The sequence below is a fragment of the Acipenser ruthenus genome, chromosome 9, assembly GCF_902713425.1.
Source record: "Acipenser ruthenus chromosome 9, fAciRut3.2 maternal haplotype, whole genome shotgun sequence".
Taxonomy (NCBI): Eukaryota; Metazoa; Chordata; class Actinopteri; order Acipenseriformes; family Acipenseridae; genus Acipenser; species Acipenser ruthenus.
The window spans coordinates 32,817,659-32,835,278 of record NC_081197.1 but is presented as its reverse complement, the minus strand read 5'-3'; the positions used below and the strand labels follow the sequence as shown (position 1 = coordinate 32,835,278).

At 43.9% G+C, this 17,620-nt stretch overlaps 1 protein-coding gene across 1 annotated transcript in view; it reads left to right on the top strand.

The window, feature by feature from the left end:
• The window catches only part of LOC117406215 (prolactin receptor-like), a 58,352-nt gene that overhangs the window by 11,593 nt on the left and 29,139 nt on the right, over positions 1 to 17,620 (top strand). The window lies entirely within an intron of this gene.

Here is a 17,620-nt window from a genome sequence, read left to right as displayed (position 1 = left end):
AATGTTCAATAGTTCTAGTTGTTGATAAATGTGTATATTAACTGGAACCAGGAAAGGGTTCATTTTGATCCTTGTTTAAAATACTCAGTTTCATGTGAGAATGTGGCTGGAATGGAGTCAAATGTGGGGCTTGATTGGTGGGCCAGTGAATTAGTCAATTTGTTTTAAATGATGCAGGTGTGTATAAAAAGCTGCAATTAGACTGCATCGCTATTTCAACGGCTGTCAGATTTAACCTAACCCTAACACTCAGCTATGCTTCTAGAATAAAGACTTCACCAGACTTTAACCAAACCTTTTATTTATATGTGTATGGAGTTGTGCTTAATTATATCACGGTATGTCACTCAAGCAATAAACAGGAAATCGGGCTAGATCTCAATTTTACAATCATCTAGGAAAGATCTTGTTTCTAAGATTAGTTTGTGGTTACATTTCCATCCCCCTTGTTAAATACATTAGTTGTTCCCCTTTACAAGAGTGTATGCTAATAGGTTCATTGAAGCTGAAGTGGGGCTTGTTAGATCCCTTACATCAATAACTTGCATCAATGAATTATCTTTTTTGTTGGAATGTCTTTGTTAGAGGGTAGTGGGAGTTGTCTTTGGGAGGACCAGAAAGGACGTCACACACACAGGAGACTTGTGGGCAAACCTCAGTGCCACCTAGCAACTGAGTAGAAGTTTATTAAAAAAAACAGCAGGGCCAAAACCACAGTCGGTACCCAGGCAGAGTACCAGGTATTGCAAAACAAACACAACAACCCCCGGTAGTACCAACTATGGTAAAACCGAGTTAAAAATAAAAAGAGTAAATAAACCAGTCCCACACAATAATTAAGTAGTGCTCCAAAGGAGAGTAGCTGCCGTTCTCTAGACGGCCACGTTAGTGGTGGTGGCGCTGTGTCTGCAGTTGGCTCCTTCTCACACTAGCTGCAGCGTACTTCAGCACTCAGAATTAGACTTCCGGATACTTCCAAACATACGCTCCAGGAAGGAAGAAGGTAGTCGGGACGCAGGCAGCCGCCTGTTCAGGGGTCTGGAATATGAGCAGAGGTAAGTAGCAACACACACACGCAGCAGCCCAGCGAACTCCTGTTGCTAACCCAGGACAGAGAGCCCGAATGCAGAAACCGCGCAGCCTAAATACTGCCCAACCCCGCCTCCGCAATCAGCTAATGCCCCCGCCTCAGCCAACCGGCGAACACAGCACAGCTGATTGCAGAAAGTGAGCCCGGCGACCGAGCGGTTCCGTGTCAGGGCAAAACGACCCACCACACCAGAACTCCCAGTATGATCGTTTTCACGTCGTTCGCCCCGACTTCGGGCTGCCCTATGCAACGCCACACGAGATCGGGAGGGCGGATTACAGCGGGACCCTATTACATCCCCGTCACATATCCCCCCCTTCAGAGTGGAGCCGTAGGCCCACTCGGCCTCTTCTAACTTCCCCAATTGGCCCCCCTCCCTCGAGAAAAAGTCAGCATTTTGGTGTTCCTTACCCGCACGATGTTTAACAGTGAAGTTAAAGGGTTGCAGCGCCAGACTCCACCGAGTAATCCAGGCGTTCGTGTCCCTCATCGTGCTTAGCCACTTAAGAGGAGCGTGATCTGTGACAAGGGTAAACGGTCGTCCCAGGAGATAATAGCGAAGCGAGTTCATGGCCCATTTAACGGCCAAGCACTCCTTCTCTATGACAGAGTAGTTACGCTCACGTGGAGCCATTTTCTTACTAAGGTATAGCACCGGATGCTCCACTCCGTCTATCTCCTGGGACAAAACAGCCCCCAGACCCACATCAGAAGCGTCAGTCTGGAGGATGAATTCCCGGCTGAAATCCGGAGCTATCAACACAGGGGCCTGGGACAGAATCTCCTTAATCCTATCAAACGCTCCCTGACACTGCCCTGACCACTGCACAGAATTTGGGGCGCCCTTCTTGGTGAGGTCGATCAAAGGACTAACAATGGTGGAATACCCGGGGATGAAACGGCGGTAATAGCCTGCCAGTCCTAAAAGCGATCTCACCTGGGCCTTGGTCCGAGGAACCGGTGTGTCCACCAACGCCTGGACCTTGGAGGCTACCGGCTTCACTCTACCATTACCCATAATGAAGCCAAGATATTGAGTCTCGGTTTTGCCAAACGCGCATTTCCCCAGATTAGCTGTTAGACCCGCTTCTCTCAGAGACTGAAGGACAGCCGTGAGTCTTACCAAATGCTCCCTCCAGGTGGAGCTAAACACTACCACGTCATCAATATACGCTGCCGCATACTGACGATGTGGGGCCAACACCTTGTCCATCATTCTCTGGAAAGTCGCCGGGGCTCCATGCAACCCAAAAGGCATGGTCTGGAAATGAAACAAGCCCCCTGGGGTCGCAAATGCGGTTTTCTCCCTAGAGCTGGATGTTAATGGGATCTGCCAATATCCCTTTGTCAAGTCCAGAGTTGACAGGTACCTCGCGTCTCCCAGGCGATCAAGGAGTTCATCCACCCGGGGCATGGGGTACGCATCGAACTTAGAGACTGCGTTGACCTTCCGAAAATCTACACAGAAACGGGTGGTGCCGTCCTTCTTAGGTACCATTACCACTGGACTGCACCACTCGCTCTGGGAAGGTTGCACAACTCCAAGTTCAAGCATACTATCCACCTCCCGTTGCATGACCCCCCGTTGACTTTCCGGGATCCGGTACGGCCGCTGCCGAACAGTGACACCTGGAGGAGTGATAATAGCATGTTCGATGACGTTAGTCCTACCGGGCACCTTAGAAAAAACATCATCGAATTCCTCAATCAATGACCTCAGCTCTACCTTCTGCCGGGGAAGCAACTGTTCCCCCATCGTAATCGAAACGGTCTGACCCAGTGGCCCCACTTCGGGACCAAAATCCTCGCCGGGGCTATCGTGGGTAATAAACAAGGCCTCTCTCTCTCTCCACGGCTTTAACAAATTTATATGGTAAATTTGGAGGGGTCTACGGTGGTCGGGCTGCCTAATCTCATAATTAACTTTTCCTACTGCCCGCACCACCTCATATGGGCCTTGCCACTTAGCAAACAGTTTCGATTCCGAGGTCGGAAGAAGCAACAGTACCTTGTCTCCGGGTCGAAAAGTCTGAATTCTAGCTTTTTTATTGTACTGTTGCTGTTGCAATTGCTGAGCGTTACGTAGGTTCTCTTGAGCCAATCGACCGACCAATTCCAGGCGGTCTCGGAGCAGTAGCACATATTTCACTACATTTTTTGAAGAAGTTGTTTGCTCCTCCCAGCCCTCACGCACCAGATCGAGGATGCCTCGGGGTTGTCTCCCGTACAGCAGCTCAAACGGGGAGAACCCCGTTGAGCTCTGTGGCACTTCTCTCACGACGAACATAAGGAAAGGAAGGAGCCGCGCCCAATGCTTCTGTTCCTGATCTACAAATCGCTTCAACATCTGCTTTAAAGTCTGATTAAAGCGCTCCACCAGTCCATCGGTCTGAGGATGGTACACCGATGTCCTGATGGGGCGAATTTTTAGAATTTGATACACCTTTTTCAAGGTGGCTGACATAAAGTTGGTTCCCTGGTCCGTCAGAATCTCTTTGGGAATCCCTACCCTGGACATAATCTGTACTAGTTCTTTTGCTATAGCGACGGCACTAGTGGACCGGAGCGGCACCGCCTCTGGATATCGCGTAGCATAATCCACCACTACTAGAATGTGCGTATATCCAGAGTCGGCGGGTTGCACCGGCCCCACTATGTCTACCGCTATTCGTTCGAAGGGGGTTCCCACAAGGGGCAGTGGGACCAGCGGAGCCGGGCGAACTCGAGCCGGCGCCACCCTCTGGCATTCGGGACACTCCGCCACGTATCTCCTCACATCATCGTGCAGTCCCATCCAATAAAACCGGGCCAGTATCCGTTCCAGGGTCTTTTCCCGGCCCAGATGGCCTGAAAATGGAATGTCATGTGCTAGTCGCATGACCTCTTGGCGAAAAGACCCTGGAACCAATAATTGTGTTACGGGCTGTCCCGTGCACGGGGCCTGGGATACGCTATACAGTAGGCGCCCAGCCAAGACAAAGTGAGGAAATGTGGGCGGCCCGCAACCGTCAACTTCCTTCCCCTCGACAGACCGGACCCGCCCCCGGATGTGCACCAGAGTGGGGTCGTTAGCTTGCTCCCACTCTAGGTCCACATCCCGGTCCCAGACTCGCGGCATGTCGAGCGGAGGTTCGGTAGCTTCCGCCCTGGGCTCCTCAGTAGCCAGTTCCCGCCGGTCACACTGAACACCCACCCCCTTCAGTTTCCGTTTGGTAAGCTGAGGAGACTCTCCCACAAGCCCCCAGCCTTGCCTTGATACTGCCCACTCCATTTTCTCGGCCCTCCGCTCTCGTTTAGTTTTACGGGGCCGGAACTTAGCAGTAAACATATCGGCTTTCAGCGGAAAGATCCGGCCAATTGAATCACCCGCTGAGACCACCCCTTCTCCAGTCGGTGGCCGGGTCGTCCTAACCTTAAGTTCTGAGTAATAAGGCCAGTCTCGACCCAAAATTATAGGTTTCGGAACCCACTTCGCGACGGCCACGACTACCTGGCACGTCCGACCATCTATGGTCAATCTAACTTTAGTGGTTGGGTATGGCTTGGTGTCTCCGTGGATACACGAAATTGCCACAGATCCCTGCGGCCGCCCAGCCACCCCCTCCATGAGAGCTTCACGAATTATAGTGTGGTTGCACCCCGAGTCCACTAGGGCTGCATCTTCATACGCCTCCGCCAGTTCCACTGCTCGCTCCATGGTGTTTGGGGTGTTCCTGGCCACCCAGTCCCGGGTCCCTGGATCTAGCACAGACAAGAACTGGTCGACAGCCACCGACTCCATCAACTGTTGTTTGGTACGATCCCCTGGTTGCAGCCAGCGAGTAAGTTGGTCCCAGAGCTGTTGAGCGACGATGCGCGGGCGGGCTCCCTTCGGCCAGACATAGTGTCGAAATTTACAGCAGTGAGACTCAGGGGTGATATTCAGCCGTTGTAATATGGCCACCTTCACTTGCTGATAATCCCTGGCGGCTTCATTGCTTAGGGCCCGGTAGGCTGCCTGTGCTTCTCCCGACAGACATGGGGCAAGCTGCGCCGCCCAACACTCGACCGGCCAGGAGGATGCTTCGGCGACCCGTTCGAACCTCGTGAGGAACGCTTCTGGGTCGTCCTCCGACGTCATCTTTTGAAGCCGGATCTTAGGCGGCGGCTGCCCTGTTGGTGGTGCTGCCGCGGGCGCCTGAGTCCGCGCTAGTACCAGAGACTGCACCGCTTGGCACATCGCCGCCATCTTCTCTGTGATCTCCAACATGTGGGCCGTCCTCTCGACATCCCGCTGCGCATCTCGCTCCTCTCGTCGCCGCTCCACACCGTCCCGGTGTCGCTCTTGGTCCTGTAAGAGGACCTGCAGGGTGTGCTGGTCCAGAGACATCCCACTTCTGACACCACGTGTTAGAGGGTAGTGGGAGTTGTCTTTGGGAGGACCAGAAAGGACGTCACACACACAGGAGACTTGTGGGCAAACCTCAGTGCCACCTAGCAACTGAGTAGAAGTTTATTAAAAAAAACAGCAGGGCCAAAACCACAGTCGGTACCCAGGCAGAGTACCAGGTATTGCAAAACAAACACAACAACCCCCGGTAGTACCAACTATGGTAAAACCGGGTTAAAAATAAAAAGAGTAAATAAACCAGTCCCACACAATAATTAAGTAGTGCTCCAAAGGAGAGTAGCTGCCGTTCTCTAGACGGCCACGTTAGTGGTGGTGGCGCTGTGTCTGCAGTTGGCTCCTTCTCACACTAGCTGCAGCGTACTTCAGCACTCAGAATTAGACTTCCGGATACTTCCAAACATACGCTCCAGGAAGGAAGAAGGTAGTCGGGACGCAGGCAGCCGCCTGTTCAGGGGTCTGGAATATGAGCAGAGGTAAGTAGCAACACACACACGCAGCAGCCCAGCGAACTCCTGTTGCTAACCCAGGACAGAGAGCCCGAATGCAGAAACCGCGCAGCCTAAATACTGCCCAACCCCGCCTCCGCAATCAGCTAATGCCCCCGCCTCAGCCAACCGGCGAACACAGCACAGCTGATTGCAGAAAGTGAGCCCGGCGACCGAGCGGTTCCGTGTCAGGGCAAAACGACCCACCACACCAGAACTCCCAGTATGATCGTTTTCACGTCGTTCGCCCCGACTTCGGGCTGCCCTATGCAACGCCACACGAGATCGGGAGGGCGGATTACAGCGGGACCCTATTACATCCCCGTCACAGTCTTTGAAACAAGATTTAAAATGCTAACATTATATGGAAAAATATAATAATTTGGTCTACTTGATCCCACTCCTCTGTCTTGATTCCAGAAAGGTTTTTTGGTATCATTTTGTTCCTTAATATGTCTAGATTCCCTTTCTGCATGTTTTGTAATTCATTTTCTGTTAAGTCACAGAATCAGCAGTTTTTTCATTCAGCCATTTTATCTTGTTGTTGGAGTGGAGGTGGAGGGCGTTCCTTTGAAAAGGGGCGGGACAACAAGTGATGTGAACCAATCACATGACAGATGGAGACTATTGCCCAGTGGTGTAAGGATGTTAGGGCAGTAGTTCAATCTATTTTTCCTCCAATTATGAGGTTTTAACCAATCACAGGCCACAATATATATATATGGTTTGGCTCCACAGTATTTATCTGATCTTTTATCTGTTTACACTCCCTCACGCAACCTTCGCTCAACTAATTCTGGACTGGTATGTGTTCCTCTTGCTCGTCTGCGCTCCATGGGTGACAGGGCCTTTTGTTATGCCCCAAAGCTCTGAAAGGTAGCTAGAGTTCTGCCTCGGCTGTAAGGATGTAGAAATTGTAAAGCAAGGGAAGGCAGTTTCATTTCTTACTTAACACCTGTGACAGGGAGAGCCCTGTTGCTGGTTCTTGAGTGCATGTGTGCCTTTATGGAAGCAGCTGGGATGCGGAACAGGAGATGCATTGCTAAGCAACTAATTGAGCAGGTTGGCTCGTCTGGTGCTGAGTTGATTGGGAGGTCCTGATTGGCTGGGGGGCGTGCCCGGTGAGGCTGCGGGCAGCTCAAAGCTGCTGCACGGCCACAGCCATACAGACGGACGCTGAGCAAAAGCTTGCTCTGTTGACGTCGAGGAGGAGAGCTTCCTCTCCATGGAGAGAACTACTACACGAACCCTTCCACTACAAGACAGTGCTCGTGAAGGCATTGCCCAGCCGAACCCGTTTGAAGAGCCCGGAGTGGACGTGAGGAATGCCGGGACTCCGGGGGCCCAGAAGTAGGTCAGTTAAGGGGATGTTGCTCCCAAACAGTATAGAGAGGGTTTGCTTAGTGTAGTCGGTTCCTGGAGCCGGATGTTCCTTTTTGTGGGACTAGCGCTCGCCACTTGTGTGGCAAAGTTTTATTTTTAAATTTTGTTTTCTTTTCTTTGTTAAATCTGACACTAGGGCTACCATTGCTGGCAGCACCTGTGTTATTAAATCTGTGTGCCCGTGCGGCGTGTCAACACCCGGTGCTCTATGTCTGCCTCAGTATTATTCAGTGACGACCCACATCTGTAACATCGCCCTGTTACAACACCCTTACGACATTTCAGTCCAACTGATGTATTGACATTTGCATAATATGTAATCAATTGGGTGTAGAGAGATGCATCATTCTCCACAGATTGCCCTGTTTAGAATTAATTTACTTTGTTGTGGCGCACATTGCTGGGTGTATGCCTTGGCCATCCAATATCCACCCAGGACATTTGACCCTTTCTAGGATTAACAAATTTAGTTCCCTCCTGATTACTCTTCGCTGGACCATCAGAAGCGCGGTGTACAAATCAAGGACTTCCCAGAATGCAGTTCTTCTTTAAAGTAATGGTATGTTGATGTTACGGAAGCAGCTTTAATCTTTTTTCTACAGTGTTAAAAACTGAATTTTGTAGTAGCTAATTATGTAAAGAGACCCGTGCATTACCCTGCCTGTCTGATAATGCTGTTTTTGTTGACTATTATAATTCAGTGAGTTTCAAATAAGATGGTATCTCAGAGCCTAGTAGTTTATTGTAAATTGTAGTGTATGATGAAAGAGATAATAATGCATAGGCCTTATGAACAGTTCTTGTCTGAATGTGCCTGCCGATGATATCTATCGTACTACATTCATGTTTTGAACAGTGTGACCCATGACCTTTACTCCTTAAGTTAGGTTGTCATCTATATTGTAACAAAAAGTCACCCTGGATAAGGGCGTCTGCTAAGACTATATAATAGTAATAATAATAATAATAATAATAATAATAATAATAATAATAATAATAATATATAATGTACTACTCCACTTCCTATTATTGTACTGTAGGAAATAGGTTGTAAACTTTCTTTTGGGCTTTCTCAATTGACTTTGTATGGTTAGCAATTATATGGTACACATTATACAGTGAAGTATGGTTCAATTTCTGTTCTCCATAACTGATTGGGAATCCACCAAGAGAAAAATAAGCATTCACCAAGTTCTGTGAGTGTTAACAACAATTGATGACCTAGTGCTTCTATGGCAACACATTTCTGAACCTTTTCTTTCTTGGGGCTCTACATTTTTACCCAGTCTATCAATCAAGAGCAATGAAAGTATGTTATTATTATTATTATTATTATTATTATTATTATTATTATTATTATTATTATTATTATTATTATTATTATTATATCTTTCTTATTTTTACCAAAAAGGATACATTTACCAAATGTACCAAAAGTCATACATTTACCAGTCATACATTTACCAAAAAGTCATACATTTATTGCAGTTTGCAAAAAAAGGGTAAGAGTATTGTGGGCACACACAAGCAAGGATGTGTGTACAGTGTCTCTCACAGTATTATATGAAATATGTCCTGGGCTATCTAACAACAAGTGGTAAGGCACATTTTCTGACAAGAATAGGAAAGAATAAAGAAATAACAGTAAGAAACTAGCAGTGATTTTCTCAGACCAATTTACCGGCTCCTAGCTGCAACTAAAGTGGTTTCTTGCTCGGTTTATAACATTTAAACGCTTTATTCCTTTCATAAAGTTTGCAGTTTGGATGCTAAATCTGTGCAAAATTACTTCTTTTGTGCCATGTTATATGGGCTGACATCTGTACACAGGACAAAATGTACTGGCAGTTTTGCAATTGAAGACAGAAACTGTGCCAATGTACTGGTATACTTTTCAATTCCAAAATAATTCTTTAATTGGTTAAGAAGTGACTAAGTTAATCTGTATCGACTGAAGTGCTTGCAGCAGGCGTAATGAAATGCAGGACGCTGCAGTGTTTGATGGTTTTCAGCTCTATTGTGAAAGCGTGGGTTGTTGGTGTAGACTGTAGCCCTGCTAAAGATTCAGCCAGTGAAAGCAGAATAGACTTATTGTATAAATAATTGATGGTAACACATACAGCATTAGAATTTAGGGTATTTCTGTTGGTGGCAAGGATCGTGTAGAATCGATTTGAAAATATTTGCTATAAACAACATAACTCAATCGCTCAGACATCTGTGTCTGCCCTAGGCATAGGAGGATGCTCTATTAGTGTTTCCAGTTCATAAATCTGCTGTGTGAGTTGGTGAACTCTATTAAGAGATAAGGGAGTCAGGCAGGTGCAAAGTCATTCAATGGGTAACTTTGAGGTTTTGGCTTAATACTTGTCACGCAACTGTATTCTATGATTCTGTGGGTTTCATACAAAGAAAATTAACCCTTTTGTGGGTGTTATTTTACCTAATATGGCTGCCATGTTGAGGTCATGGGAGACAGAACATATTGTCCTTCTTTTGGTGCATTGCTGAATTCTTTAATTTCCTCTGTTGTCCAGTAAAAATAAACCATCTTAACCTAATAATGCGGACCACACTAACTTTGAGATACTGGCTTTGTAGTTGCATTCCTTCAGTTCCATTATCAGTGGGTGTTCAGAACGTGAGGGAGCAAGTAGAAAAAGGAGAAAAGAAAGTTTAAAAAATCAACATAGGATCAGTGAAAGTAATCTGCCCACACTGACCTATTGTTTGTTTTGTGTTTGTGATTTTTTTTAGTTTGAATATTTATTTTGCTCTGTGAGCACTGTTTTTGTTAAAATATTTTATTTGTTAAATCATGCACCACAGTATTTTTCCCTTTGTTTTCTTCCTGTATGTGGTCTGACGTCACCACGTCAGCCATCCTGTCACAGTCAGTAGTATGGGAAATACAGGATAGTAACCCCTGCTGAACTTGAATATGGAAAAAACAGCCAACTCAGAATGTGACCTGTAGTGTTTTCATTACAATAAATTAAACCAGAACTACCATATTAGTCTTTCTATCCCATATAATACTAATGCTAATATCAATACATATTTAAAGTAACTTCATCCAGGCAACCTTGGAATTTCGAAGTGTGTTGTTTTATGTCACTTTTTTTTTTTACCGAAGAGTCAGAGATTGTAGGGCTTATTGAAATGGTTAGGCACATTATGATTTGTATTTTGTTCAATTTTAGATGAATACTGTAGTTTCAAATGAAGTTCAGTAGTTTTAATATCCAAAGCTGCCGAATGCACTGTACAGTTAAGTGATTCAGTCCCTAAGGACAAACCCCTTTGTCATGGGAAAGCAGAGATTATACATTTCAGACTACTACTTGAAGGTAGGCAGTGTGATTCTAAACAGATACTTCTGGGAGAGTCTTTGCCTTTTCGCAATGGCAATACAGTGTCAATATAGCAGTAATGCAATGTTTCTGTACTATAGGAAAATGGAAGCACAGGGGCAGCAACAGTGGTGTAAACCATTAGTAGAATGGTACCACATTGGTAATGTTTTCATATTGTGACTTACCAGTCGTATCAGATTGGTAGAAGTCAAGCTATGAACCAATGCACACTGGGAATCCATTGCAGTACCCAGTTAACATATGCATCAGTGCACTGCCATAAAAGGACCACTGTGCAATATTTGCAGGGAACTGCACTGGTATAGTAATAGTAACCCAATTACATTTATTTATTTATTTTCATAAATATAGTCGTTGCCAATTATTTTTTTATTATTTTCTCCCCAATTTGGAAATGGCCAATTATTTTTGAGCTCAGCTCACTGCTACCACCCCCGCGCTGACTCGGGAGGGTGAAGATGAACACACGCTGTCCTCCGAAGTATGTGCCGTCAGCCGACTGCTTTTTTTCACACTGCGGACTCACCATGCAGCCACCCAAGAGCTACAGCGTCGGAGGACAACGCAGCTCTCGAGCAGTTTACAGGCAAGCCCGCAGGCGCCTGGCCAGACTACAGGGGTCGCTGGTGCGCGGTGAGCCGAGGACACCCTGGCCGACCTAAACCCTCCCTCCCCCGAGCGACGCTTGGCCAATTGTGCGCCTCCCCTTGGAGCTCCCGTCCACGGTCGGCTGTGGAATAGCCTGGACTCGAACTGACGACGTCCAGACTATAGAGTGCATCCTGCACTCCACGTGGAGCGCCTTTACTGGATGCGCCACTCGGGAGCCCCCTCCCAATTACATTTTTTAACATTTTCCGTAAAAAAAAAAAAACTACAAAAACATGTGTACAGTATTTGCGCCTTCAAGGCAGCAGCAACTATTGCTTCTTATGGTACTTGTGAGCCTTAACCCTTAACATCTCACTGAAGGTTTTTTTTTTTTTTAAAACCACTATCCTTCACTTCAGCTCAAGGATTGTTTTGTTCATAGGCCTTGTGTGTGAGTGCATTTCGAAACCTGGTGGGAAGAAGAAGTCCCATTTTCTTGGGTGTCATCGATTTAAACAATTTATCAGGAAACACAGTTTTCTGTTACCTCAAGTTCAAAGACTATGCTATGTATGAAAGCGGTTTTGTTTTTTTCCCCTCTCCACGCCAATCAAAGCCATAAGCGAAAGTACAGGTTCTCCTGTCTTATCTGATGATTTTTTCTGGCATTAAGAATCAGGACTGGTAATCTTAGCAGGATTGAGTTCTTGTATGGGATTAGAACAGCGTTTATTTTTTCTAAGGGGTAACGTCGAAGTAATATCAGGGGGAGGGATTCCAGAAGCTTCCACTCATGAGTTATTAACTCATTCACGGTCAGCCATGTTTTTAAAAGAACAGAATTTATAAATACTGTCTAGTTGTTTTTTTTTAACTTGGAATAACAAACAGTTTATCATCAATCCGAGAGACTATAATTGTAAAAGCAAGATAGTCAGCAATACTTAAATAGACTATGGTGTCTAATCGGGTGATCTAAACAGAGGCACATCGAAAGACTGTCGTCCAGCCACTGTTTAGATCAATATAATAGAGCCTTTTTTGCACTACGGTTATGAACATGGATCATTACAGGTGTGTCTCTGTTTGTGGTTGATGGTAGAGAAACCTCAAGAATGGAGAAAAGGGTTCCAGGATAGATATGGTGTGCATGCAACAGTAGAGCTGGGTAACTCATGCAGCCCCACATGGGGAGAATGTGTCTGAAGGGGGTAAATATGCCTATTTTTTAACTTTGGTAATTAGTTTTGGCTGTGTGAGATATGACCTAGACAAAGGATTCCTAACACTATTTAGACACCCACCCACTGAATGCATTGATCATACCAAGGGGAAAAAAAAAACAACTTATAGACACATCTCAGACACAATCCCAGAGTGTTATGGTTCCTTATCAGATTGATCAAAATATATTTAAAGATGATATTCTAATTCATCCATACCTATAACACTTAATAGAGCTACATTTAGAACTTGTCATTGATATAATTATGAATGTGTTTGATGAAGTAAACAAACCATAATAATACTGTACTTAAATTTACAGATTTTAATTGCAAATCATTTTCCTGGAAATTTTTTTTCTTCTTCTCATTGTTCTCAACATAATACACAAAGGTTAAACACTGAAAATGGTATTTAATTATAATATATAAATGTAGAAGGCAGTTGGTACACAGCCAACACTCCCCGTGGGCAGATCTCTTATATTGCTGATCAAAAATAGATGACATACATAAGGCAGCCAGAAGCCCACCAGAAATGACTGACTAATTAAGAAACGGTCAGTACCAAGCTGAGAGTGCCAAAAAAAAAAAAAAGAAAAATACTGACAACGAGAAAAAAACAAGAAAAACTTACAGTGCCAATCACGGGTGACAAAAAGGGCATTACTGGAGTGGAGTATTACTGTTTAATGAACTGAGTGACAAAAACATCTATTACTTTTTGAATGCCATCAAGCTCAATGCGCAGAGCTGAGCAGCCAATAAGAACTTTAAAAGCTGCTTACCAGCTGCAGCACAGGAAGACACAGGCTGGACTTTATTTTCATTTTACACAGGTTTCTGTGGAAGAAGTGAAATACAGCAGTAATATAGTACTACAAAATGATTAGACGAACATTTGTCAATGCAAAACATAAAAAAAATGCAACATGTCTGTCAAATTGTTTTACAAACCCTTAGAAAAGTGTACCATAGTAATAGCATAGCAAAATGTAATAAAGCTTAGTTAAAGCATAGGCAAGCATTGTAAATTATAGCAAGGTATGGTAAAGCATATTAAAAAAACATGGCAAACCATGCTAAATTTATGGTGTAACATGGTAACTTTTTAAGTTTCTTAGTGATTGTGAATGTTTAAGTTAGAAATAAGCAATTAAATATATCTGAAATAAACTATACTAGCTTTTGAAGTCATCAAGACGGAAAGAGCTCTGTAAACATCAACAAGATGACTAAAATTTGATTTACTGTACGACCCATACCACACACAATGGGGTCTGCTCAGTTGACCTGTCACTGTTAGGATCATTAAAATAAAGCCCTTTGTATAACAATATTATACAAATCAAACATCTAAAAGAAGGCAATTGATTCTCTTTAGTGTATTACTGTCTGTAAAAATATATAATATGCCACTAAAGGGACATATTTAAACAACAGTGGTATTTAGCATTGAGATCAAATCAATAGGTCCCAATATCTCAAAATGCATTTATAACATGAACATACAGTGCATTTCTATTTCAATTCAGAAGTATACATCAAAACTCATCATTGATAATGCTTTCTGTTCCAGTCCTTGGTCCATGTGCCTAGTCTGGTTGACAGCTTATGACAAAAATCTTGACATTTCAAAACCCCACTGATGAGCTCATTTACAATTCACCTCTAACCAAAAACAGGGATGTGTTTCTCTGTTAATTGCTTTCCTGCTGTTCCTGATTTAATTTATAATACAACTGCTGTGCATTCTGACAGAGTAGCAGCCAGCGGCCCTATCTTTGGTTGACTTGTTGTATAGAATCCTAATTAAAATACCACAGCTGTATTTTAATTAGGATTTTCAGAGTGACCAATTTCCTGGCCTGATCCACAGAGGAAATGCAGACCAGCTGAAAGTGTTTCGTGGACTTGTGTAACTATGGGGGTGCTTTCTAAATGAATCCCAGTTTTCAAGCATGTTTTTCTTGATTGTATCTGGACCCGGATAAATCCCTGTTTTCAAGCACGTTTTTCTTGTTGTATCTGGACCCCGATGAATCCCTGTTTTCGAGCACATTTTTCTTGGTTATCTCTGGACCCGGATGAATCAGTGTTTTCAAGCACATTTTTCTTGGTTGTATCTGGACTCAGTTAGCACACATGAGGGGTGGTCACCAGCCGCCATTGGTGGCTGCGCAGTGACGTCAGTAATTAAATGGGTGGAGACCAGAGGAGTTCAATTGCGTAGCCAAGCGTGAGGCGGACAGAACTGAATGGTGCAGCTGGAGAAGAGGATCAGCGAGAGCAGCATAAAGGCATACATGCTGGGTGGATCACCAACTTGCATGCTTGGCATGTAGCTATTCTACCAATATAGGAGAATTACCTTTGCCATACCATGGTGAAGATGGTGTGTGATATTTCATTCAGTCCACATCAATAAACAATCTTGTGTTTTTCCCTTTGATCTCTTATTAAGCTGCTGTCTTAAATTTGAAGTACACACATCTCCTGAATTAAAACCAAATGTCATTTTTCAACTGGCTGGCAAACTATCACCCCCACCGCCCAAACAAAACTGTACTGGCACTTCCAAGGCCAATATACTGATTCAAAACAACCAATATACTGTTGTTAAAAATCCAAAACAAAATTCTGTGCCAATGCAGATCCATGATATAAGTGAAATGTAACCTGTCTTCGTTTACCTGCTGTAGTATTTAGTCCGTTTTTTATTGGCTCAGGAGTTCCATTGTTATTTTGTAACACGCAGCATCAGTGCCATTACTACTGTACAACACTTAAAAGTTGTTTATTTTGCTGGGTTTGTCTGAAATCATTACAGTCCACTGAATGAGTTAACCCTTAGTGAGCAGGGCTTGAGTGTCCGTGTGAAGCGTTCATTAGTACGCAGTGGTTTTAGAAGTGCTGTCATTAATTGGTGTCATGTCTCAGTGCAGGAGTAACAGCAGAACGGCTGACGTCCGGTCGCCCTAGCTGCATTGTACATTATTAGGTTTAGTTTATACTTTAGTGCAGATGATCTTGTGTTACCAGTAGTCAAAGTACAGCCCACATGGAGTAGGTACTGCTGTTTTATTTTAGGATAATATTGTCTCTTCATAAAACACTTGAATAAATGTGTGGCACACCAGGAGATACAACATTCGGTTCATGTCTTAAACTACTGGTGTCAGAGACACAATAATGCTTTTTTATTTTCCTATCTAAAATGTTTCAAAATGTTTCCACAATATCTAAGACTGGCTTCTTAGTAATGGATGTCACCCCACAGCCAAGCATTTGACTGTATTTTGACTACTGTATTTTGACTTTTAAAACGCTGTGAATGTAGAAGCCGTTAGGCAACTTTCACTTGATTTGATTGGCTCTTGTAATGCTTTATTTTTAATATAAATTGTTACCGTAGGGTAACTAAAGGGATTTTCCCTCACAATTTAACATTAATTATTGAACACATAGTTATTAAACTCAACATAACCAACCTTGCCATGTGATAAAATAGTAAACAACTACAATGAAAATGTCAATGGGTTGCATAACAATACAAACATTAATTTATTATATATATATACACACACACACACAGTCACCTCCAAAATTATTGGCACCCTTGATAAAGATGAGCAAAAAAGGCTGTATAAAATAAACAACACAGGTAATGAGCTATATTTTATGCTCAAATATATGGGAAAACCATATTCTTTTATTCCAATACAATTGCTCAGAGAAAAAGTTTTTTATTAACAAGTAATAACATTTTTTCTCAAAAAGATAGGTGTCAGAATTATTGACACCCCTAAAGATTCTTATGAATAAAATCAAACAAAATTAAATCTGCATTAACATTCTACTTCTTTAAGATCATCTCAGTCTTAAGAAACTGTATTGTGGCCTTCCATGGCTTCCTGTTTCACTGGGGTATAAAAATGAGGTAACACGCATATGAAAGCCATTTGTCATCCATCACCATTGGGAAAGGCAAAGAACTCAAAAATGAAAAGAGCCAAATGATTGTTGACCTTCATAAATCAGGCAATGGGTACAAAACAATAGCCAAAAAACTAAATATACCACTTACCACTATTAGGGCAATAATTAAGTTCAAAACCACTGGAACAGTGGTAAACTTGCCTGACGCAAGTGTATCTTGCCCCCACGGGCACAGTGAGGCAGATGGTTCGGGAGGCAAAGATAAATCCAAGGGCCACAGTTGGAGAATTACAGAACTTGGTTGCATCTTGGGGTCACCAAGTCTCCAAATCTACAATTAGACGCCACCTCCATGCCAATAGGCTATTTGGAAGGGTTGACAGAAAAAAAAGCCTTTATTGAGAGCAACCAATAAACGTAAGCGCCTGGAGTTTGCTAAACGGCATTTGCACTTCGATTGGAACCGGGTGCTATGGTCAGATGAGACGAAAATAGAGCTCTTTGGCCACGCACACCAGCGGTGGGTTTGGTGTCGAAAGAAGGATGCGTGTGTAGAAAAGAACCTCATACCTACTGTAATATATGGTGGTGGATCTTTGATGTTATGGGGCTGTTTGGCTTCCACTGGTCCTGGGGCCCTAGTTAAGGTCAATGGCATCATGAACGCTACCCAGTACCAGCACATTTTAGCCAAAAACCTGGTTGCCTCTGCCAGGAGGCTGAAACTTGGCCGCAAGTGGATCTTCCAGCAAGACAATGACCCCAAGCACACATCAAAAGAAATGGTTAATTGACCACAAAATCAACATTTTGCAATGGCCATCTCAGTCCCGCACTTGAACCTCATTGAAAACCTGTGGTTTCAATTGAAGAGGGCAGTCCATAAGCGCAGAACGAAGGATATCAAGGATCTGGAAAGATTCTGTATGCAGGAATGGTCTATGATCCCTCCCAATGTGTTCTCCAATCTCATTAAACATTATAGAAAAAGACTCAGTGCCGTTATCCTTGCAAGGGGAGGGTGCACAAAGTACTGAAAACAAGGGTGCCAATAATTGTGACACTTCATTTTTTTGGAAATACATTTATAATTTGAGAAATATGTAATTTTGGTTGATTCCATTGAATCATTAATAAAGTCA